The sequence below is a fragment of the Neofelis nebulosa genome, chromosome 14 (assembly GCF_028018385.1).
Source record: "Neofelis nebulosa isolate mNeoNeb1 chromosome 14, mNeoNeb1.pri, whole genome shotgun sequence".
Taxonomy (NCBI): Eukaryota; Metazoa; Chordata; class Mammalia; order Carnivora; family Felidae; genus Neofelis; species Neofelis nebulosa.
In genome coordinates this window covers 20,192,827-20,217,566 of record NC_080795.1, presented here as the reverse complement: position 1 = coordinate 20,217,566, position 24,740 = coordinate 20,192,827, and the positions used below count along the sequence as shown (strand labels likewise).

Here is a 24,740-nt window from a genome sequence, read left to right as displayed (position 1 = left end):
CACCCTGGGTTATAGTTTAAAGACTTACACACTCTAACTAAAATTTTACCGTCAAAAAGTAGTATTTTGGGACACCTGGCTGGCTCAGTCTGTGGAGCATGCGACTCAGGTTCTCAGGGTTGTGGGTTTGAGCCCCACACTGGGTATAGAAATTACTTAAAAATGAAATCTTTAAAAAAATGAAAAAGGTAATGTTTTATATGCCAGGTCCTGTTCTAAATACTTGATGGTGGGTTCATTATCATCCCTGTTGTCCAGATGAGGAACTTGAAGCACAGAGAGAAAAAGCAGTTTGCCCAAGTGTGGTGAGAGCTCTGACTCTTACACAGGCAATGCCACTGCAGATTTCAATGTTTAAATTTTTTGAATAGGTAGGAATAGGAAAATAAAATATATATGTGAGTAATAAAAATATACAATTAGGGGTGCCTGGGTGGCTCAGTCGGTTACGTGTCCAACTTCAGATTCTGCTTCAGATTCTGTCTCCCTCTCTCTGCCTTTCCCCTACTTGTGCTCTCTCTCTCTCAAATAAGTAAATAAATTTAAAAAAGGAAGGAGAAAGGAAGAAAATGCAAGGTGGTATGTATCTAGATCCCTGTCTTATGAAGGCTCAGCCACAGGCACTTTTCTAGGAAGGCTATACAACAACACTATGTTTTAGAAAATATCTCAGAAGGTGAAATGGAGAGGATCTCAATCTGTGCCTATGGGAAGTTAACTTCTGCGCCCCTTGGCCCGTTGGACAACCACTGAGGAAGCCCTGCGAGTCTGGAAATTGTGAAAGGAGCCAGTGAGTTTGGTGGCCAAGGACTCCAGGGTCGGGCATGAGCCAGGTGAACCAAGGCGGCATGAAAAGAGGTGTCCGGTAGACCAGCTGGGAGATTTATCCTGTCTGATGGTGAAGAAGTTATTTAACCTCTTTTTGTTCACTTTCCATACCTTGAAATTAGGAATAATATCAGCCTTTTAGGACCACTGTGGAAATGAAATAAAACAATGATTATAGTGATGATAGATGACATACGGTAATAGCATCTAACATTTCCTGAGCATATCCTATGTATGCTCCAGGCATGGTGCTAAGCACTGTGCATTAACTGCCTTATAGAATCAAAACAATAATCTTATGAGGTCATATTTTTGTTTTCATCCACAGATGAGGAAACGAAGGTTAAAAAGGGTTGCACAGCTAGTGAGTGGCAGAGCCCAGATGTGAATTCTAAGTGTGAGTGACTAATGACTGTAAATACGTAATTAGTACGTCATCTCACATTTGTTAATTCATTCATTCATTCATTCTTTCACCAAATGTTTTTTGAAAACCTTCGCTGTGTCACATGTGTTCTGGGTGGGTGGTATATGTGAGTGTCAAAACCCAAACCCTTTCGCCCATGAAGCTTAAATTCTAGTGGTGGGGAGTGGGGGAGACATTCACTGGAGAATAGACATGGTAAAAAGGGAAATGTGTTATGTCAGAAAGCAAGTGCTTTGGAGGTTAAGCAAGGTCGGGAAGACTAGGGGTACAGACAGGTGGTAATTTGACCTAAGGCGGTCAGGGCAGGCCTCAAGGTAAGGGAGTCATGGGTGGGTATCTGGGGAGGAGCCTTCCAGTCTGAGGAGCAGGTGCACTAAGTCTTAAGAGCACAATGTGTCTGTGACAGAGGGATAGCAAGGGGGCGGGCTGGTGGGAGCAGAGGCAGGGAGAATGATAGGATAGAGGAGTGGGGGTGAGGAATGTGAGGTGGTGGACCATATAGTCTTGGAGGGCCTTGGAGGCCATCAGAAGGGCTGAGCTTGCACTGTGAGCGATGCAGGGCACACTGTAATGTTATATACTGTAAAAGCACTTGTTATCTCAAAGCACTCATGACAATTGCAATCTTTTCATGGTCTTCCGGCCTCACACAGCACTGAATCTGCTCTTGCTAAAATCATTAATAAACTCCTAATTGGCAAATGTGCATACACCTTTAAAATCTTATCAGCTCTGTTGCATTTGGCTTCTACCTGACATTCTGACAAAGCATATGTCCTTATGTATTTAAGATCCTATATATAATAGCTTAAATGCAAAATGATCATGAGCTGTATCCCTGTGTTGAACATTTTAAAATGTGTGATTAGAGTCAGATTGTGAAACGTTGCGTAGGTAGAGACTTTGCAGATCAAAACAGCGATCTTGACCCCAGGTATGGCGTGTTCAAACTTTGTATTAACTGTGGCTTTAGGGAAATTAGTAAATAGTTTGAGTTTTATTTTCCTCATCTTCAAAAGATTATTGTGAGTGGCTTATTGTTATACCTATTCTGCAGATGGGCAAACAAGTCCAGATAGATTGAGGAACCCACTTCCTATTCCCCATCTGAGCAAAGACAAAAATTCATCCATACCTGTGAAAACTGGGGAGCCTGGCGGTCACCCGGGCTTCTATAGAGCACCATCCCAGCTCTGCAAAGGGGGGCTAAGGCAAGCTCATGGGACCAGAATTCTCTTTCAAAATGACTTGTGATCCACTCTAACTTACAGATAAAAGCACCGTGGAAGCCCAGAGGTCTACAACTCTAGAAAATCATGGCTATAATCATTTTCCTGTGGCCTAGAAAATGGAAAAGCAGATGTAACCAAAGATTAATCTTGGCTATTTAAAATAAAATGGCATATATTAATATCTATAAAACTTCTAGTATTGACCAATACATCTTTCTGGTGCCTTCTTAAATATAGTCCCTGATGCATCCTTAAGATACTAGTAAAATTTACATTAATGTAACTAGAGTGACAGATTTTAAGTTATGAAGGTGTTATGAATTGGGGGAAAGCAGAAATTACTGAAGAAAATAAAAGAAAAGCTGACACATAAATAAAATCAAGATCTGGTTATTTGGGGGAAAAAACATAGCAAATAGAGAAAACTGACCAAGATAAAAATAAAAAGAAATGCCAATTAGAAAAACATTAGGAGTAAGAAATAAATCCTGGGGCACCTGGGTGGCTCAGTCGGTTGGGCATCTGACTTCAGCTCAGGTCATGAGCTCACAGTCCGTGAGTTCAAGCCCTGCATCCGGCCCTGTGCTGACAGCTCAGAGCCTGGAGCCTGCTTCGGATTCTGTGTCTCCCTCTCTCTCGGACCCTCCCCCGTTCATGCTCTGTCTCTCTCTGTCTCAAAAATAAATAAACGTTAAAAAAAAAATTAAAAAAAGATAAGTAAAAACATTAAAAAAAATTAAAAAAAAAGAAAGAAATCCTGAAAAGGATTTTTTTCACAAACTCTGAAAAGATGAAAAAAATGAATAAATCTGAAAATATGTACCATTGAATATAAAACTATTCTTTGAGTATATTCTATGAATATATAAATTACCAAAGCTGTTTTAAGAAGTGGATGAAAACTTGAATAGGTCAATAACTTCAGAAGAAACTGAACATGTTGCCAAAGATCTATTTCTTAAAAAGTCTTGAGGTTTTACAGGTGTTGTGTGTCTGTGCAACCTTTAAGGCACAGATGATTCCTGTCATTTATATGGTTTTCAGGAGCACCTGGGTGGCTCAGTTGGTTAAGCATCCGACTTCAGCTCAGGTCGTGATCTTGCAGTCTGTGGGTTTGAGCCCTGTGTCGGGCTCTGTGCTGATGGCTGGGAGCCTGGAGTCTGCTTTGGATTCTATGTCTCCCTCTGTCTGCTCCTCTCCTCCTGGCACTGACTCTTTCTCAAAAATAAATAAATATTAAAAATAAATAAATACATAAAATGGTTCCAAATCATAAGAAAGGTTGGAAAAGTTCCCAAAGTCCTGAGAGAAAAGACATAAATGGTAGTCTAGAAATTCGATACTTGTCCGGATCTGGTTAGAAAATATTAGCATCATCTATACATCACTGAGTTTCCTAAGGAACCAGAGCCGGCACAATTTTATCATGGTGGCACGGGCAAAAATGTGGCAGAGAGTTCAGTTTGCACCACCCACGTAAAAAGCAGTCCTTAGCACAAGATGTGGCAGGAGATGAAGCCAACCTCCCCCATCCTGGGGGCTCTGCTCCCCTTCGTGGATCACGTGCCTGCAAGAACTTCCTTTTTTGCAAAGAGTGTGGGGAAGCGCCACGCATCTTGATCTGAAATCCTCAAATTAACACTTGATGGAAGTGGTACAGTTTCTTTCTTCCATCCTGCTTACTATCTTTCTTCACTCTCATTTTTTAAAAAAACTTGTAGACCACACTTTATTTTCACACTTTTTAATTTTATTTATTTTATTGTATTTAAGTTTATTTATTTTTGAGAGAGAGAGTGTATGAGCGAGGGAAGGGCAGAGAGAGGGGGAGACAGAGAATCCCAGTCAGGCTGTGCACTGTCAGAGCAAAGCCCAATTGGGGGCCCGGACCCCATGAGAACCTGAGATCCTGACCTGAGCCGAAACTAGGAGTCAGACACGCGACTGACTGAGCCACTCAGGTGCCCCATATTTTCACACTTTATTTTAAAAGTTATACTCCTGGGGCGCCTGGGTGGCTCAGTCGGTTAAGCGTCCGACTTCAGCTCAGGTCATGATCTCGCGGTCTGTGAGTTTGAGCCCTGCGTCAGGCTCTGGGCTGATGGCTCAGAGCCTGGAGCCTGCTTCCAATTCTGTGTCTCCTTCTCTCTCTGCCCCTCCCCCGTTCATGCTCTGTCTCTCTCTGTCTCAAAAATAAATAAACGTTAAAAAAAAATTAAAAAAAAAAAGTTATACTCCTTTCATTATTGAACAAAGCATCTGTGCGTATGTTTAGGATTTATTTTTCTTGATCAAAGAATGTTTTCATTTTGGACTCTAAGTTCAGAATCTACATAGTTTGTATCCACTGCAGCAGCATGAAATTTTTTTTATTGTGATAAAACACACATAACATAAAATGTATTATTTGAATCATTTTTATTATTACTTTAATTGTGGCAAAATACACATAACATAAAATTTAGCATCTTAACTCATTTTAAGTGTGCAGTTCAGTGGCTTGAAGTACATTTACACTGTGGTGCATCTAATACCAGGATTCATCTCTAGAACTTTTTTCTCTTGCAAAACTGTAACTTTGTATTCATCAAGCAATAACTTCCTATTCAATTGTCCCCCTAGCCCCGGCAACCACCATTCCACTTTCTTTCTCTATGAGTTTGACTACTCTAGGTACCTCATGTAAATGGAATCATACAGTATTTATTGTTTTGTAACTGGCTTATTTCACTTTGTATAACATCTTCAAGGGCCATCCTTCTTCTAGCACGTGTCAAAATTTCATTCCTTGTTAAGGCTGGATAATATTCCATCGTATGTATATACCACATTTTGCTTCACAGACACTTGGGTTTTTCCACCTTCTGGCTGTTGTAAATAATTATGCCATGAACATGGGTATACAAATATCTTCTTGAGACCTTGTTTTTAAATCTTTTGGGTGATTGTAACCATTTTTAAAAATTAATTATTTAATTATTTAATTTACATCCAAGTTAGTTAGCATATAGTGCAATAATGATTTCAGGAATAGAATCCAATGACTCATCCCCTTCATAGAACACTCAGTGCTCATCCCAACAAATGTCCTCCCTAATGCCTCTTGCCCATTTAGCCATCCCCCCATCCACAACCCATCCAGCAACCCTCAGTTTGTTCTCTATATTTAAGAGTCTCTTCTGTTTTGTCCCCCTCCCTGTTTTTGTATTATTTTTGCTTCCCTTCCGTTATGTTCATCTGCTTTGTATTTTAAGTTCCACGTGACTGAAGTCATATGATATTTGTTTTTCTCTGACTAATTTCACTTAGCATAATACCCTCTACTTCCATCCACGTAGTTGCAAATGGCAAGATTTCATTCTTTTTAATTGCCAAGTAATACTCCGTTGTATATATATACCACATCTTCTTTATCCATCCATCCATCGATGGACATTTGGGCTCTTTCCATACTTTGGCTATTGTCGATAGCACTGCTATAAACATTGGGGTGCGTGTGCCCCTTCTCACTGTAGCCATTTTTAAGTATACCTATTCAGTGGCACTAAGTACATTCAGATTTTGTGCAAGCATCACCACCATTCTGCTCCAGAAATTTTTCGTCTTCCTCCTGACATTTTTTTAAGGTATTCATGTATCTATCTATCTATCTATCTATCTACCCAACTAGGGCTCAAACTCATGACCTGACATGAAGAGTCACCTGCTCCTCCAACTAGCCAGCCACGCACCCCCTACTTGGCATTTTTAATGAACACCAATTCTAGGCCAAGCAGGTGATGCTGGAGACAAACGATGAGCAAGATAAAATTGCCCCCAGACTCTCAAAACACTGGCAGGAAAACATTTCATTTCAAAGCTACAGCTTTTCCGTTTTGGCAAAGGATGGGCTTGAATTCATCTTTTGGCCTGAGAGTTTCTTGGTTTGGATAAATCACCTGAATCGAGTGCATACAAACACATTATTCAAAAGTGTAAATTGCCTTGGCCATAATGTAAATGACTGTTTTCAGTCCTTATCTGTGGGTTGGTTACCTTCTCACTCCCGCCCCTTTAAAAAAATCTCTCCCCTTCTCAACTCGGTGGATTCTCCACGGTCCTCCCATCCTCATGGCCCCTGTTTTAATTTTTTTTTTTTTTTTACAGTTTATTTATTTTTGAGACAGAGAGAGACAGAGCATGAACGGGGGAGGGTCAGAGAGAGAGGGAGACACAGCATGTGAAACAGGCTCCAGGCTCTGAGCAGTCAGCACAGAGCCCGACGTGGGGCTCGAACTCACGGACCGCGAGATCGTGACCTGAGCCAAAGTCGGACGCTCAACCGACTGAGCCACCCAGGCGCCCCTCATGGCCCCTGTTTTAAATGTTGTATGGCCCCCAAGCTTTTCTCTTCTCTGCCTGTCTGCACAGTCTCTAGAGATCTCACTCACACCCTCGACTTCGAATACCACATTTATGCATTTGGTTCCCAAACCTACCTTTCCAGTCTAGACTGCCTATTAGCTCTTTTTCATCTGCATGTCCCACAGGCACATCAAGGCTAGAAGGGCCCACAGTGTCCATCACCCCATCTCAAGTCACAGCACCCGCCTACCCGGATGCCAAGTCGGAAATAAAGGGCTCATTCTTGATCCCTACCTTCCACTCCCTTGGACACAATGTCTGCTCCCCTCAGTTCTAGTTTCTGTATCCTTTAAACTGGCCCACTTGTCTCCACCGTACTGCCAACACATAGTCTGAACCCCTCTGCGTTCTCCTGTTGTTGGGATAGCTTCTGGATCGATAACCCTCCCCCCACTCCCTTCTCACACAGCAGCCTGACCTTTGAAAAGCACAAACCAGATTTTGACACTCCACTGCTTAGAGCCCTTCAGTGGCATTCCCGTTGTTCTTAGGAAAAGTCCAGTTGCTTTAACACGTGCACAGAGCCCAGCCTGATCTGGCTCCTGCTGGCCTTTGTAGCCTCACGTGGAGCCCTGTCTCCTTTCCTGTGACTCTGTGATCCAGGTACACTGCTCATTTCCCATGTATTCCCTCTTCCCTGGGGCTGAACGGTCTCCTCCCTTCCATCCCCTCCACTCTCTTTGCCAAGTCAACTTAGTTTTAGTTTTCAGCTTACATACCTCTTCCTCCAGGAAGCCTTCCCTGCCACTCCCACTTCCCCTCCACACAAAGGTTGGGTCACTCCTTACATTGTTTATTGTATATGGCATGGAGAAGGCATGAATTAGCAGGATGTGTGCGGGGCAAACTGAGAAGCCTGCTGTTGCTGGCAATGCAAAGGGCAGGGTGGCAGTGGGAACAGAAGGGCCTGTAGCGGCTGTGATGGGAAGACCTGAGAAGACGGAAGAGTGATGGGCGTGGGCTTTGGGAAGAGACAGACATGGGTTAGAACGGTGACTTAGCCACTCTCATTAGGAAAGTGATATTTATTTATTTTTAGGGAAGTGATTTGAGGCAAGTTATCCATTTTCTCTACGCTTTAGTATTTTAGATTTAACATGAGGCTTAAACGAAGTGATGGTTTAGAAAGGATGCAGGGGGTTAGGACAAGTTGCCAATGCTCTCAGGCCTTTTGGGGGATCAGGTCTGGCTTGAGGCTGGCTGTGTGGATTTGGGAGCTGTCAGCATATGGGCGAAAGTTAAAATCAGAAGGAAGCTGAGGCTGCCAAGGGGGTGTGTGGAGAGGAGTGTGTAAGAGAGGATGGGCTTGGACGCTGGGGAGCCCCAGCATCTACACAGGGGGCACCAAGCCCCGCCTGGCACACAGCAGGCACCTAGTACACTTCATTTGTAGACCTCTGGACGAAATGACTAGATTCTTCTGATGGAATCTTAGTCCTTTTCACTTATTTCCCCAAATTCTGGCCTTTTGGCAAAAGAAGACATTTCCCAGTAGCCCAGTGGATGGGAGACTTTGCATCTTTCTTGAAGGAGTTAGCAGTTCTCTGGATTGATAGCTTATCTATGGATGGACTCCTAGCCAGAGGCAGGAATAAGGGGAGAGCTCAAATGTCTAGCTTTCCTTCAGTTATTCCACAGGGAGCAGATATCTCAGGCTGTGACTCCTGACAGCCAATTCCAGGATGCCAGGCCCCTGCATGAGCTCATGCAGTCCTCAAGCTGTGCCTTGGTGACAGGCATTGTTATGACTTCCATTGAAAAGAAAAGGCAGAGGGGCACCTGGGTGGCTCAGTCAGTTAAGCGTCCCACTCTATCTTGGCTCAGGTGACGTTCTCAGAGTTCTGTTCCTGAGATCGAGCCCCGAGTCAGGCTCTGTGCTGACAGTATGGAGCCTGCTTGGGATTCTCTCTCTCCTCCTCTCTCTGCCCCTCCCCCACTCTTTCTCAAACTCTCTCCTTTTCTCAAAATAAATAAATAAGCTTAAAAAAGAAAAAGAAAAGGCAAATCACAATTTTTGCTTGTTCCTTATATCTTTAACTATAATTCAAGGGGTGCCTGGGTGGTTCAGTCGGTTAAGTGTCAGACTCTTGATTTCATCTCAGGTCATGATCTCACGTTGGTGAAATCGAGCCCCACCCAGCTCTGTGCTGACAGCATGGAGCCTGCTTGGGATTCTCTCATTCCCTCTCTCTCTCTCTCTCTGCCCCATTCCCCACTGGTAATCTCCCTCTCTCTCAAAATAATTAAACATTTGAAAAAATATTTATTTAAGTAATCTCTACACCCACCGTGGGGCTTGAACTCATGACCCCAAGATCAAGAATCACATGCTTTCTGGACTGAGCTAGCCAGGCACCCTTATTCCTTAAACTTTAGGATTTCATGTGATTTGGGGGAAAATTGAAGGGTTGAAGTTAGACCAGGCTTTGAAAGTGATGGAGGGAAGTAGAATTGAGACCAAGGCATGAAACTATCATTGTGGGGATGTCATTTTTGTACAGATCTCTGTAACTGGGAGAAGATAGGTTTAAATCAGTCGTTTTTTTTTTTTTTAAGTTTATTTATTTTGAGAGCGGGGAGGGGTAGAGAAAGAGAGAGGGAGAGATTGAGAATCCCAAGAAGGCTCTGTGAGAGCCCAGACAAAACTCAAACTCACAACCTGTGAGGTCATGACCTGAGCCGAAATCAAGAGTCCGATGTTTAACCAACCAAGCCACCCAGGTGCCCTGAAATCAGTTGTATTTCTAAAGTGGTTTTCAAAGTGGGGTTCCTGGACCACCACTATCAGCATCACCTGGGGAAATGTAAATTCTCTAGCCCCACCCAGACTACTGAATCAGACACTCTGGCCGTGGGGCCAATAATGTGTGTTTTTATAAGCCCTTCAGGTGATTCCGAGATCTAGAACTATATTCTCCAGTACTGTAGTCATTAACTGCATGTGGCTAATGAGCACTTGAAATGTAGCTAGTCTGAATTTACATGTGCTGTAAGTGTAAAATACACACCAGATTTCAAAAGTTTCATCTGGAAAAAGAAAGCACAAAGGGCTGGCTCAGGCGGTAAGGCGTGCAACTCTTGATCTCAGGGTTGTAAGTTTGAGCCCCACGTGGGTATAGAGATCACTTAAAAATAAAATCTTTAAAAAAAAAAAGCACAATATCTTGTCCATTGTTGGATGAATGGATAAAGAAAATATGGAGGATTATATATACCCCCCCTCCACACACACGGTAGAATATTATTCAGCCATGAAGAGAAGAAAATCTTGCCATTTGTGACAATATGGAAGGACCTTGAGGGCATTATGATGAGTGAAATTAGACAGAGAAAGACAAATACTGTATGATCTCACTTATATGTGGAATCTAATAAGGCTGACCTCAGAAACAGAGTAGAATGGTGGCTGCCAAGGGCTGGGGGTGAGGAAATGGGAAGATGTTGGTCAAGGATGCAAACTTGCGCTTTTAACCTGAATAAATTCTGGCGATCTAATGTACAGCATGATGAGTTCTTGACGCTGTTTTATTATTTTCTTGAAAGTTGCTAAGAAAATAGATCTTACTTGTTCTCAACTCACACACATAAAGATGATGGGATGGAGGCGTTAACTAACATTATTGTGGGGACCGCTGGTTGCCTCAGTCAGTTAAGTGTCTGACTTCAACTCAGGTCATGATCTCATGGTTTGTGAGTTTGAGCCCCGAATTGGGCTCTGTACACCTGGAATCTGCTTCACATTCTGTGTCTCCCTCTCTTTCTGCCCCTCCCCTGCCCCCCCAAAAGGAAAACAAAGAACCCTAACATTATTGTGGTAAGCATTTCACAATATATACATGTATTAAATCATCACACTGTACACCTTAAACTTACAGTGTTATATGTCGATTATATCTCAATAAAGCTGGAGGGTGGAAAGCACAGTATCTCATTAACAATTTTATATTGGTTACACGTTACAAGAACATTTTTGATGGTTTGGATTATAAAACATATGCTATCAAAATTAATTTCACTTGCTAATTTTTAAATTTTTGAATGTGGCTACTGGAAAACTTAAAATACTTCAATTGGATAATGCTGGCTTAGAATATTGGAACATTCCCTCAGTGGTAAGGAACTCGGTTCAGAGTTTGGGTTTAGGGGAGAGGAGTTTCTTGTTACCTCTTTTGTCGGTCATCATCACCATCACCATCATCACATTCTTTCTCTGGCCATGGGCAACACTTCCCTGATGTCCTGAATAATGGAGGTCCTGTGTTGTTAAATGCAAGGTCCCCAAACAGTATGGTCACATAGGACTGTGTCAGCAAGGAAGATGGCTGTGATTGGAGAGTGCGCGGTCTTCATAGACTATTAGTATATTCCTGTATTCCAATCTGGCTGCATGAAAAAGTAAGATTAAAAAAGAAAAATAAAAAGATGGTTAAAAACCAGTAAGTTCTCTGTCTTGAAATAAAATTGCCTCCTTAGTTTGCCCTTGCACAGTTTAGCATCAGTGCCTTATTGATCAGAATTAGGAAGTTAATAAGGTTTGGGCTAATTAATCAGATGGGTAGGGACTGGAACTGCACTGCAAGGCTTAATCAAGTCATCAAAGCTCTCAAGCCATGAAGAAGGTAATTAAAAGAAAAAGATGCCTGTTATATAGTAACAGGAGACCGGGAGAGGACAAGAGCAAGATAGAGAACCTCCATTTTCTTTTGTACATTTCCCTGGTATAAATCAGACCCAATGACCAGGGCACGTTGCTCAGCTTCCTATCAGAGAATTAAGTTGAATGAATTTATAAATCACCTCATTGGCTAATTTACTTGCCCTAGACCAAATGTCAATGAAACTATACTTATTTATAACAAGTTTTTTCTTTGCCAAGTTCCAGGGAGCTGAGTTCTTTAGGATAGTCCACAGTTGTCATTAATGACTGCAGCAATTGTGATTTACAAGCAACAAATAGTTTGGTTGTTGATTATTCAACAGATCCTGAGTACCTGTACTTGCAAGCATTGTGGTAGGTGCTACTGTGGTTCTATACACTGTAGAGAGCTATTTATTCAAGTAAATTTTGCTGTATGGCAAATGGTGGAGATTCTTGGGGAATCTTTTCTAACCCCTGGGGTCTCCCTCAGTCTGTCCCCACACACCGCCTCCCTCAAAACACTTACGAAACTTAAGTGGGAAAAGAATAAGGACAGTGTTGGTAGGGGGAGGTGGGGGCGGGGAAGAGGGGGAAGAGGTGGAGGGGAGGAGGAAGCCTGGAAGTAGAGGCAGACATTGTCGGATGTCATTGTGTGGGGAGTGGACTGTCTTGGCATGGAAAGATAAATTCTAAAGGAGCCGAGGTTTGCAGCCATTCAGACTTACAGCTTCCTGAGGGTGTCGGCAAGGTACCGCTATATTTTGGGCGCGAACCCCGGGACCCTAAGAGAAGAGTCCATTGTGTTTATGAACCAGAAAACCTAGTGTCCTTGTCAAGAGCCTCACAGTGGAATGGGGAGAGCAGAAGCCAGATCCGAGATGGAGGGGGTGCAGGCCTCCTCTCTCCTCTTCCCTTCCTCTCCTGACATTCTCTTTTCCCTCCTCTCCCTTTCAGGACCTCTTGTGTCTGTGTGGGCCAGTTGAGCAAATTAACATCTGAATGTTCCCTCTTTTTCCTACCCCAGTCAAATCTCTGGTTCTTTGAGTTTCTCTAGTCTGCAATGCAATTTCTTCACATTAGCTAGGAGAAAATTCGGAAAGTAAATAAATAAAAGGAATGAGGGAGTTCTATCCTTAACAGGTTTTGTTTTGTTTTGTTTTGTTTTGTTTTGTTTTGTTTTTTATAATTAAGTAAGCTCCATGGCCAACATTGGGCTTGAACTCAGGACCCTGAGATCAAGAGCCTTATGCTCAGGGGTACCAGCTGAGACAGCCTGGCGCCCCTATCCTTGCCAGAGTTCAAAATGTTATGTAAAACTTCAGTAAGTGAAACAGTATGGTATACTGATCAAGAATATAGGGGTGCCTGGGTGGCTCAGTCGGTTAAGCATCCGACTCCGGCTCAGGTCATGATCTCACAGTCCATGAGTTTGAGCCCCGCGTCGGGCTCTATGCTGTCAGCTCAGAGCCTGGAGCCTGCTTCAGATTCTGTGTCTTCCTCTCTCTCTGCCTCTCCCCTGCTCATGCTCTGTCTCTCTCTGTCTCAAAAATAAATAAAAACACTAAAAAAAAAAAAAAAAGAATATGTAGATCAATGAAACACTACAGGGAGTACAGAAATACAGCAAAATTCATTTGAGTATTTAGTATGGTATAGGACAAAGGGGACATTTCAAGTCACTGAGGTAAAAACAACTTAGTCAATAAATGATGTGGAGGTAACTAGCTTTCTCACCTCAAAATGAAATTCCAGATGAAGACGAGCATATGCAAGGGTGATAATTACTAATTTATTTGTAATAGAAAAAGATGGGAAATAACCCAAAATCTATTGTAGGGTTAAATGATTTCTGGTAACTCAGGAATATTGGGCTGTCTGAAAAGGAAAAGAGTATGTTGATCAAATAATTTCAAGATGCTATATGTGGAAAAGAGTGTGCAAAACCACATGCAATCTACACATATACACGTATGCCTGTGTGTGCAAGGAAATATTCTAGACGGATACTGAAGAAACTAGGAGTGGTAGAGATAAATTCCACCCCACCAACCTCACCTGGAGGCTTTCTTTATGCATAGCCATCTTTTTTTTTTTTTTAAGTTCATTTATTTTTTGAGAGAGAGAGAGAGAGAGAGAGAGGGAGAGCACAAGCAGGGGAGGGGCAGAGAGAGTGGGAGACTCAAACTCACAAACTTTAATAAATTAATTACTTTTATTATTTGTTTTAACTCAGTAAGCAACATGCCCAACGTGGGGCTTGAACTCACAACCCCAAGGTCAAGAGTCTCATGTTCTACCAACCAAGACAGCTAGGCGCTCCCAAATTAATTTTAAAAGCCTAGTTTAAAGAAGCTGTGAAAGAGGCTCAGTGCTTTCTAGTGACTTCTGGAGCAGTTTCAAAGTAGTGATGAGATTTGGGGGTGAAGAGGGGCGCCTGGCTGGCTCAGTTGGTAGAGCATGCTATTCTCGATCTCAGGGTGCTCGAGGTCAAGCTCCATGTTTGACACAGAGCTTACTTAAGAAAATAAAAAGACTTGGGGGTGAGGATAAAACCAGAGTTTGGGTCCCTGCCTAAGCCTAAATCCTTGACAAGCTGTGTGGCTTATGAGCAAATATCCTTCCTGAGTACAACTTTTCTTTAATGGGAATAATAACCCCTGATGTTTAGGTTTATTTTTGAAGGTCAAATGAATTAATACATATGTACAATTCATAGCATAATGCCCTACTCTTCACGTGCGTGAATGAACATTCCCCCCATTTTAAATAACTTCTTATGTCAAGGACCTGCCTCCCTCTCTACCCCATTTCAGAGATTTTTGTCAAACGTGGCTGTGAACTTTAGCTTCCGAAATCAGAAAACAAAACATTGGCATCTCTGGAGCTGGGTGGCCCAGTTCCTTTTTCTCAATCTTCCCGCACCTCTCCTGCCTTTACTTTCTTCCTGGTCCAGCTCAGATTTCCCGGATTTCCAATCACTCCCCTGCCAATGCCCTCTGCCCTTTCTCCTTTTGTCACATTCCCTAGGCAAAACCAAACACTGGGGGGCCGTTCCAGGTCTGCCTTCCCCAAGCCTCTGTCTCCAGCCTCACGTGAACCCTGACATGGCCTGGCCATTCTCTTTGCCCCATGAGCTTGCTTTCCCGCTCATCACAATTTTTATTTCAAACCTCCCCTCTCCTAAAACTTCTGGGCCTTTTCATGCCGTCAGCAAATGTGCCCCATCTCCAATTTCACAGAGAAAATGGAAGCCCGCAGAAGGGAATGCCTTCAAATTCTGGCCTGTCCCATGCTTAAATTACATTCTGCATGCACTCTGCCCTCCTACTCTCAGGACTAAAGGGAAATGTGTCCATTACTCCATCAAAAACGAATCCCAGACTCTGGATTAGATTTCTCCCTGCCTGCCTTCCTCCTCAGAATCAATGACTTCTTCCTCCTTCCCTTAACTCAAAACATTCTCCTGTGTCCCTATCTCAAGCAACAACAAGGACAATAACATTATCACCATTATTATCTATAACCTCCTCACCACCGCCAATTCTAAATCCTTCCTCTAAAACACACACAAAACAGACTCCAAGCTCTCCCTAGAATATCGCGTTTCTCCAGCTATCACCACCTCTCCCTTCCCTTTCATAACCAAATGTTCTGCAAGAATTTTGTACATTCACTGTCCCTACCTCCATACCTCCCACCTCTCTCCCTCCCCTCTGGCTTCTGCTCCCTCCTCTTCACTCAGAAGTTCTTGATAAGGATGCAGAGTTGTTTTGGTTGATAAAATGGACTCTTTCTCTGGACACCTGGGTGGCTCAGTCAGCTGAGTGTCCACTCTTGATTTTGGCTCAGGTCATGATCTCACAGTGAGTTCTAGCCCCACATCAGGCTCTGTGCTGTCAGTGCAGAGCCTGCTTGAGATGCTCTGTCGCCCTCTCTCCCTGCCCTTTCCCTGCTTATGCTCTCTCTTTCTCAAAAATAAATAAACATTTAAAGTGATAATAAAAAGATGGCTTTTCTCTCAATAGTGTTTGTGTCTGTACGTGGAACACTTACATGTTCGCCCCTTGACTGCAGAAGCGATCTTCTCATTTTCTTCATATCACTCTGACAGGCTTTCCCTTTATCAGCCTCAGTCCCTCGGTCTTTCACTGGAATCTTGGCATTCATGGCACTCTGCCTTCCCCCCACCCCTGTTCCTGCTGTACACGCTCATCAAGGACAGTCTCGTCAAGCTCTATGACTTCAAACACTATTTGCTGATGATTCTCTCATCTCTACCTTCAGCCCAAATCTCTCTTGAATTTCAGAACCGTATGTACATCTGGCCACTCATTCATTAAGCAAGTTTTTCATTGGGCAGTTACTATGTGTTTGGGAAGAACAAAGTCAAACAAGGTTTGACTCTACTGTTTCTCCTTCAAAGTATGTGTTCAACAATTTAATAATATTTCCAATTAAGTCTCTCATTTTTCTTGTGGGATCTCGATTTGGGCACCACCAATGTGCAAAACCATCTATTCCGATAGATCCAAACCAAAGTCTTGGTGTGGGCGTGACTCTTCACCTACCTCCTTCATAAATTAATCAGTCGCCAAGCTCTATTTCACCTCTTGAATCTTAGCCTCTTTCTTTCTTTCTTCCTTTTTTTAAGGTTTTTATTTTTATTCTTGAGAGAAAGAGAGAGAGAGAGAGAGAGAGAGAGAGAGAGAGTAAGCTGGGGAGGGGCAGAGAGACAGGAGGACAGAGAATTCGACGCAGGCTTTGCACTGCCAGCAGCAAGCCTGATGGGAGGCTCGAACCCACAAACCGTGAGATCATGACCCGAGCCGAAATCTGACGCGAAAATGACTGAGCCACCCAGGTGCCCCCCTCTCTCTATTAAATATTTCTTGAGTTGTGAAACTTTCCATTTCTTACATTTCATGGTCGCTTCCATAATATGGGCCACATCACCACTAGCTGTTCATTCTGCCTCTAGTTTTGTGCCCTTCCAGTCTATCCTCCCCTTGGCAGGCTGAATGACCCTTCTAAAATGCAAACCTGATCATGCTCCCTCTCACATTTTAACCTTCAGTGGCTCCCAGCTTCTCTCAGAATAAAAGTTACACTCCTAATCATAACGTGACTTAGAAATTCTCCCAAGATCTGGGAGCTACTTATCTCTCCAAACTCACATCTCTCTACTCCTGCACCACCTGAGTGGATGTGTCATGCCTTCTTTTATCCCTATTTAACACACATATTCTTTCTCCCTATAACCCTGCCCTGTCCTCCTCTTTGCTCTACTCCAGGTAATTCCCACTCAGCCTTCAGGTCTTAGCATAGACAATGTTTTCTGGGAAATCTTTCCTACTACCCTAAGTCTGAGTTCAGGTAATTAAAAGAGGCAGAATGGCATGATTAGGAACTTGGCGCCCCTGGCGGGCTTAGTGGGAAGAGCATGCAACTCTTAATCTAGGGGTTGTGAGTTTGAGCCCCACGTTGGGTATAGAGATTGCTAAAATAAACAAATAAACTTAAAAAAAAAGGAAGGAACATGGACTCTAATTATGATTGGGTTTGAGTCCTGGCTTTGTTGCTGCCTGTGTGACCTTAATCGAGTGACCTAACCTCTCTGCACCTCAGTTCCTCATTGGCAAAATGGGACCAATGATATTACCTTCCTCACAGGGTTATTATGAGGGTTAAGTGAGTAATTTCTAAAGCACTTTAAAGGTACCCATCAGAGTAAATGCTATGTGAATATTAGCTATTATTTCCTATATGTCCCAACCATGAGAATTAAAACACATTCTTGTTCATTGTTACTTTGCAAGTCTGTATTCCACACTATGAGCTGGGGCCACGTCCATCTTGTTTTCTGTTGTTCTCTCTAGCACTTAGCTCAGAGAATACCAACATTAATTAAGCAGGCTTCTAAGCACTGAACACATATTAATGTATCTAATACATATTTTCATCACAAGGTAGCCACTATTGTCTCCTTTTATAGGTGAGGAAACTATGACACAGAAAGTAAAGCAATTTGCTCATCTTGGCCACAGACTTAATAAGGCAGGGCCAGGATTTTACCTTATTCTGCCCACTTCCCAAACCCATGTTCTTAACAACTACCCTCTACTGTGTCGAAGGTACCACACACAAATTGATATTATCGACTGACTGGCTGGCTGAATTTCTATAGGAGTGTTCTTACCGAGCTTCTCGTATCTCACTGCCCCCCCCCCCACCCCCAACTTGGGCTAGTCGTCTAGGATAAGAATAAAAACTAGCCAGCACTGTACCCTCCATTTCATGGTTCCTGTTTCTCAAATAATTCTCTATCGACTTGGTTGGGTTGATGCAGCCAGACGTGCAATCAAGAGTCAACAATGGAGAAAGCTCTTACATACAGAGAAAATGGTTTTGTTGGAGATTAAGTTGTAAATATGAAATACAAACCTCTCTTTTCTATTCTAGTCTCTTGTTCTATGAAGGGCAATCATAATTTCTAAGTCTTAGTGGCAGAGTAGATTTTGCATTTAGATTCAACCACATTTAAGTTCGTTTTGAATTGATAATAAAAAACTATAAAATGCAATTGTAGGCTGATTATTTAAAATTTTTTGCAAATTTCAAACTTGGAGAAAATTTTCAAGAAATGTACAAAGAACTCCCATATCCCCTTGACCAATAAGATTCACTAATTCATATTTAAAAAATCACTAAGATTTTTTCCCACACCTTTTTATTAGAAATGGTGCTTGCTAGCTAGCATATGATATACAATAACATTTAATTACTTACAGAGTACATATTTAATACATTACCTTTTTTTAATGTCAGTTTTTCATGATTGTTTATAAGAACCTTTATTTCTACATATTCTTTCACACGAAAAATTCTGAAAAATATTTCCCCCCAAATGTCCTCTTTTGAATTTTTCACAAGAAATATTAAAAATAGAAAAGGGAGGGGATGTGTCTGGGTGGCTCAGTGGGTTAAACATCTGACTCTTGATCTCAGCTCAGGCCACGATCTCTCGGTTTATGAGTTTGAGCCCCATGTTGGGCTGTGCACTGAGGGCATGGGGCTTGCTTGAGATTCTGTCTCTCCCTCTCTGCCCCTCCCCAGCTCATTCTCTCTCTCTCTCTCTCTCTCTCTCTCTCTCTCATTCTCTCAAAATAAATAAATAAACCTAAAAAAATAAAGTAAAACAAAAAGAAATACTAAAATGAGCAGCATCGTTTCCTGGACCTTCATCTTGGTGTGATTTCCTGAAAGCATTATGTTGTTCTAGCACTGGCTTTTCTATTAAAATTAAAGTATTGATTCAACTACTCCTTTGCAGTAGTTCATTAGTCACTCTTACTATTCTTACTCTATTGATATAATGGAAAGTGAATGACTTTTGAAGTCAGACAAACTTGCAATTGAATTATGACTGTGGCTTACTAGTGACATAAAGACTTGGAGTCCTTACGTGGTAAAGTATCTGATCAAATGATTCCTACAAGGATTAAACAAGATCAACTAGGCAAAGTGCCCAGTACCTCATAGTGTAGCAGGATTCTCACACAGAGAGACAGGACACTGAGGCTCTTCTTTGCAGGAAGCAGCTTTATTTGTGCCGGCACGGGCTCAGCGGGGTGTAGCCTTTTATGGAATTTCTACTTCTTTGTCTCCCATATATGGTGACACATACAGTCTGATTAGACACAGTCCAAGTTACAGAGTCATGTCAGAGTTATGCATATGTGTATAGGAGTCGATTGGGCCAAGTCAGGTGTTGCCTTCTTTTGTTCTGAGAAGGCCCCCACCACATTCCTTAGGGAGGGGCTCTACCACATTCCCCCCTTTGATGCTCAGACCCCCTATTTTGGGTCAAAGAGCCTCATCTTGGTTTAGAGGTTTATAGTTCCATAACATGATCACATGCATGGCTGTTTTTCTTTCGACCATTGCCTCAATGAGGCTGGAGACAGACTGTATAACCAGGGGAACTAGACAAGATAGGATTAAGCAAGCTCCCAAAATTAAGAATAATACCTGTGAGGGTTTAGAATCCTCCAAGAGTTGAAAACCATCCTCCAAATAATTCCCCAGGGTCCCAACATTTCCAGGTCTGGACTGGGACAGCAGCAACCTTTCTCATTCGATCTGTGATCTCCTCTGTGACTTTTCCTTCATCTATCTGTAGGCAGCAGCTGCTTGGGTTAAACTTTCTACAGCCTCCTCCCTCAGAAGCAAGCAAGTAATCTAAGGCCAAGTGATTTTGACAGATAGCATTGTGCATTTTGGTTTGCTGCTTGGCTAGTAAGTTAAGAGCTCTGGCAGTTCCATTGGTTATAATCTCTACACCTGCTTGCAGCCTGATTATGTGGTTTAGCACGTAAATGGGAGTGCGGTAGCTCCAGGACCCATCCAGGTGGTAGGGCCATGATATGGATTCTGTGCTCGGGAGGCCATTCATCATCTTTCCAGTTGCCAATTTGTAGGGCATGTCATTTCCTTTGAGTCGCCCGTCCCCATACACTTGGACTCCCAAGTGTTCCCCTCTGGCAAGTGGGAGCAGGAAGAAAGATGGACCAATAGTTCCCAGCACACATGACCTTGACCATGCTGAGGGAAGTACTGTACAGGCTGTCCTTTCACATATCCAGTATAGTTCACCTGGGGCCTGCCATTTGATGGATGTGTCAATATTGTGCCAGACCTCTTGGAGATGAGAGAAGTTAGACAAGGGCTGGGGATTTGGCTCAAGGTGATCTGGGGCCCCCCACCATTGGGTTTCCCGGGTGGTTGAGTTATAAAATCTTTGGCCTGGGCACGTTAAGGTTCCAACAGGGATGGTGAACTTTCTTCTCCGTTGGGCAAGGCAGTTTTTCCCGATAATTGAGATTTTGAGGAGCCAAATCCCAGTAGTAGGACTGGGGTATTCTGTTCCATTATAAGGTTCATGGGGATCTAATTCTCTAGCCTCCCATGGCCATTGATCCCCCATGTTGGTTCCCCTGCATACATTACAGGAAGAGACCTTTAGAGTCTGGGCTATAGTCTCTGGTAGGGCTAGAAACAGAGTTTTCATTGTGGCAGAGACAGGAGGAGGGCCCTTTTCCATTTCTTCATAAAAGGAATCAAAGACCTGTTGGGTAGTGGTCTTATGTGTAACAGTAACTCTCTTAAACTACAACACAGTTCCTGGGTCTGTGCCCTGCCCATAGGTAAGTATACCAATCCGGTGGTCTGTTTTCCATTGAGTCTCCTGGGTCAAGGATGGTAAAATTAATGGGGTTACAGCTTCCCTATCGGCAGTTTGACTCAACCACACCCTTTGGGAGGAGTGCTGTTTTGTCTTTAGTCTGCCAGGTGGGCCATGTGACACAGCTCCAACAAGGACAGAAGAATTCAGGAGCCTGAGGCCAGGAACCACATGTGCCAGACCCCTGACACATGTATTTATTATTGAGTCGGTATTCTTGTTCCCATGTCTGACCTCCACATGGCAAACCATATGGCAATGTGTCACCTGTGGCTGTACTTACATCAAAGAATATAGACACCAGCTGGTTTGGATTGGTAATTTGAGTTTTGTTAATTAGGCCATACCGATGGTTCCTGTCTTAGGGGGACTCTGGACCTCTAGCCATTCCTCCGTTGAGTGCAGTGGGTGGAAACAAGTGTATTGACTCTCCCGTTGGCAGATGGAATAGGTGGTCTTATTGGGTCTGCAGGTCCCCAGGACCTCTCCCTGGCAAGAGAAGTGGGTATGGTATAGTAAGGTCCAAGTGACTCCCTGGCCTGACCTGGTTATGTGAATATATGGGTCACATAATGAGGAATCTAGGTCTGCAGAAGGGGTCCAGATGAGAAGTAACCAATACCAACAAAGCATCCTATCCACAAAAGGAAGGTGAGTGCTGACAGAAACCTCTCACCACACTCCCAGTCTGGATTGGTGGCCTGGGCCAATCCTATGGCCAGAAGTTGAGCAAGGATCACAATAATAGTGAGAAACAAGGGTGACAGTGCATCACAGTAAGGAAACATATTGAAAATAAGGACAGTCTTCTGTTGCACCGGACCATCAAGTCCTCAAGCTTCTGCCATGCGTGAATTAGTCAGCTTCCGGAGTGACTAAAGCAGGGCTGCAGTCTCCTGGAGCCTCTGGAGATGCAGATTGCTTCTTCCATATGGTCAGCTTGCACGGCATTGATGGATCAGGAATGCACTCCCAGTTTCGAGATGCTGGCTTCACTCTGCCGTGATGAATGCAGGGGCCCACCTTGGCTACCTTTACTGCAGTAGAGGTGGACAAAATGACAATGAGTGGGCCCCTCCAGAGGGGTTTTAGAGGTTGGACATTCCACTCCTTCCCCCACACAGCATCTCCTGGTTTAAAGGGGTGAGCGTCTGTGGTCAGACTCACAGGACATTGCTCCCTAACCCTGTGGTGTAAGGTGGTTAGGGTAGAGCCAAGAGCCCTCAACTGTTGCCTTAGGGTTAGGTTGTCTATCTCATTTAGATGCCCTCTTATGCCCTTGATAATGGGGGGAGGGCACCCATAAAGGATTTCATAAGGGGAGAACCCTGTCTGCTTCCTCAGCCTCCCACCTGCAGCTGCAGTCTGCCCCCCCAGAAGGTCCCTTATCTCTCCCTGCCTAATGTTAACCCTTTCCCTATTCATTTCTCCCCTGGAACAGGGCCTGTAACTGCCATTAGGGAACAGGGATGGTGACCATTCTGGCTTCTTCTAGCTGATAAGGGATGGTGTGGGGGTACAGTTTATCCAAGGGTCGGTCAAGTGGCCCACGGTATGGTTCTACAGGAAGGCTGGCAGGCATGAGGAGGCACAAACATTGGCAGACACAAGGAGGAAAATACAAAGTGAAGACTATACTGACCAACAAGATGGCATCTCAAGACAATGTCCCCAGTTCCCAAACCCATTACACAATCCAGGAGAGACCCTGACTTTGTCCAGTTATGCAAGTTGGACAAATGTCATCTATCAGTTCTAAGACTGTGAGAATTATCAGTTATACTGAAACAATACATGTCTGGGACTGTCTCATAGCCCAGTTGGTAGAGGAGCAGGAAGTAATCGATGGTGGCTCAATTCTCCAAAACTCCAGCCCTAACTTTATTTAATTTTTTTATTTAAAGCATCTAATGCTTGTGAAGTATTTAGAGTTTTGCTGAATATAAGCAGACAGTTTGCTTTATTTTGAGGTGTAAAACTTTTTTAAGACCTGGGAGTCCTACCAGAGAAAGAGTCAAGGTAGCTGTTTACCATTATTAATTTGTAAATTTTTAGGTAAGCTGAACTTGGGTATTATTGATAAAGCTTTTATTACTTCTTGTGCCTTCTCTGTTTTTTGTTTGTTTGTTTGTTTGTTTGTTTGTTTGTCTTAGGGGAAGGCCTCTACCCATTAGTGAAAGTATCAACCCATACCAACAGATGTTGGCATTCCTTCGACCTTGGCATATGAGTGAACCCTAATTGTCAGTCTTCCCTGGATGGCCTCCAGTTCCTTGATTGCCTGGGAGAGCAAGTTTGTGGTTGAGAGGATTGTTTCTAAGACATACTTCACAGGCTGATACTACTTGCTGAGCTGTCCTTGACAAATTTTTCCCAGTAAACATCCTTTGGGCCATTTGATAAGTTTTATCCCTCCCTAAATGAAAGGCCTGATGCAGTCCTTTCATGATCTTTTAGCTCTGTGAGCTAGGTAATATTAATTGCCCCTGCTCTGTTTGTAACCATCCCGAGGGCTAGAGACAGTGTCTGCGAGTCAGACCCCGGTTTATTTCCTTGGGAGGGAGAGTAGGTGGGATTGAGTCTGCTTTAATAATTGATATAGCGGGCAAGTTATTTTCCTGAACCCTGGTATCTACAGCCTACAATCTCCAGTAATTCCCCAAAACTTACACAATTGTTTATCTGTCCTCGAATTAGAAGCACTATAGTCTCTGATTTAGTTATAATGTCCCTTTCTAGCAAGGGAGTAAGGCTCTCTGGTATTATCAAGAAAGAATGAGAAAGAATTAGTTTTCCCCATATGCATCCCAGAGGTTGAGAGAAAAATTTAGTTAGAAGCTTTCCAGAGATGCCTCTGATCGTTATACTGCATTTGGATAGTTGGCCTGGAGTGGAAAGGAGGATACAAAGGTGTCAAGAAGGAAATGAACTGGCCTTTTTCCAGAGGCTCCAGGCTTCCCATGTACAGTTGGTTCCGGGGAGCCACCCTGAAGAGCCCCAGGCCCCATCATTCCCTTTCAGGGACACTGGTTATCTGAGTCTTCCAGATGGAGGTCCCTGAGGACATTCAAACTCCCAATGATCGTCTCCACATAAGGGTTGTGGCTTGCGGGCCTTGACTTCTGTTGTCCCTTCTGAGGGCAGTCTCGTTTCCAGTGCCCTGACTGGCTACATAAGTGGTATTTGTGCCAGGACCTCTGCAAGTCTGGACTGACATAGTAAGGCCACGACTAAGGCCTCAGATTTTTTTTTTTAAGTTTGTTTATTTTTGAGAGAGAGAAAGAGAGCGCGAGCAGGGGAGGGGCGGAGAAAGAGGAAGATACAGAATCCCAAGCAGGCTCCAAGCTCCCAACTGTCAGCACAGTGCCCGACGCGGGGCTCGAACCCATGAACCGTGAGAGCATGACCTGAGCCGAAGTCGGACGTTCAACTGACCCACTCAGGCACCCCAGGCCCCAGAATATCTAGGGCTGATTGAGTGACAAGTTTGTCCTTTAAAATGAGAGCCCCTTCAACCTCTTCAGGCAGGCCATTGGGATCTCATTCTGTATTTGTAAAATAGTGGCTAATTTAGCATAATTTAAGGGCTTAACCTTAGACCTCCTTAATTTCTCTAAAGCACAAGCTTGGAAGTGTTGGCAATACCATTTCTTAATGGGATGGTCATAATCCCAATTAGGATCTTGGGATGGAATTAATTACCTGGGCCCCAGTAGGAAACTGCAAGTTCCCTATAGGATCTCCAGCCCCATGATAATTAATGAGTTGGGGTTTTTTTTTTAATAGTTTATGGATCAAAATCATCCCGATTTTTCAGAATGCATCCCAAAGGAGTATTGGCCTTGGTTGGGGAATTGCCCATGTATAGGAAAAAGAAGGAAGAGGTGTCCCTTATCTTAATTTCCCACAGCTAGCCAGGAGAAGCCTCATCTCCTGGCCCTGTGTTTTGGTTGGCTATTCGACTGGCAG

General features: G+C 43.3%; 1 protein-coding gene across 1 annotated transcript in view; it reads left to right on the top strand.

The window, feature by feature from the left end:
• Positions 1–1,157: 1,157 nt before the first annotated feature.
• Positions 1,158–24,740, top strand: part of SLCO5A1 (solute carrier organic anion transporter family member 5A1) — a 299,230-nt gene continuing 275,647 nt past the window's right edge. The window contains exon 1 of the mRNA XM_058699780.1: positions 1,158–1,225. The gene's annotated coding sequence lies outside the window, so the exon portion shown is untranslated. The remainder of the gene's footprint in view (positions 1,226–24,740) is intronic.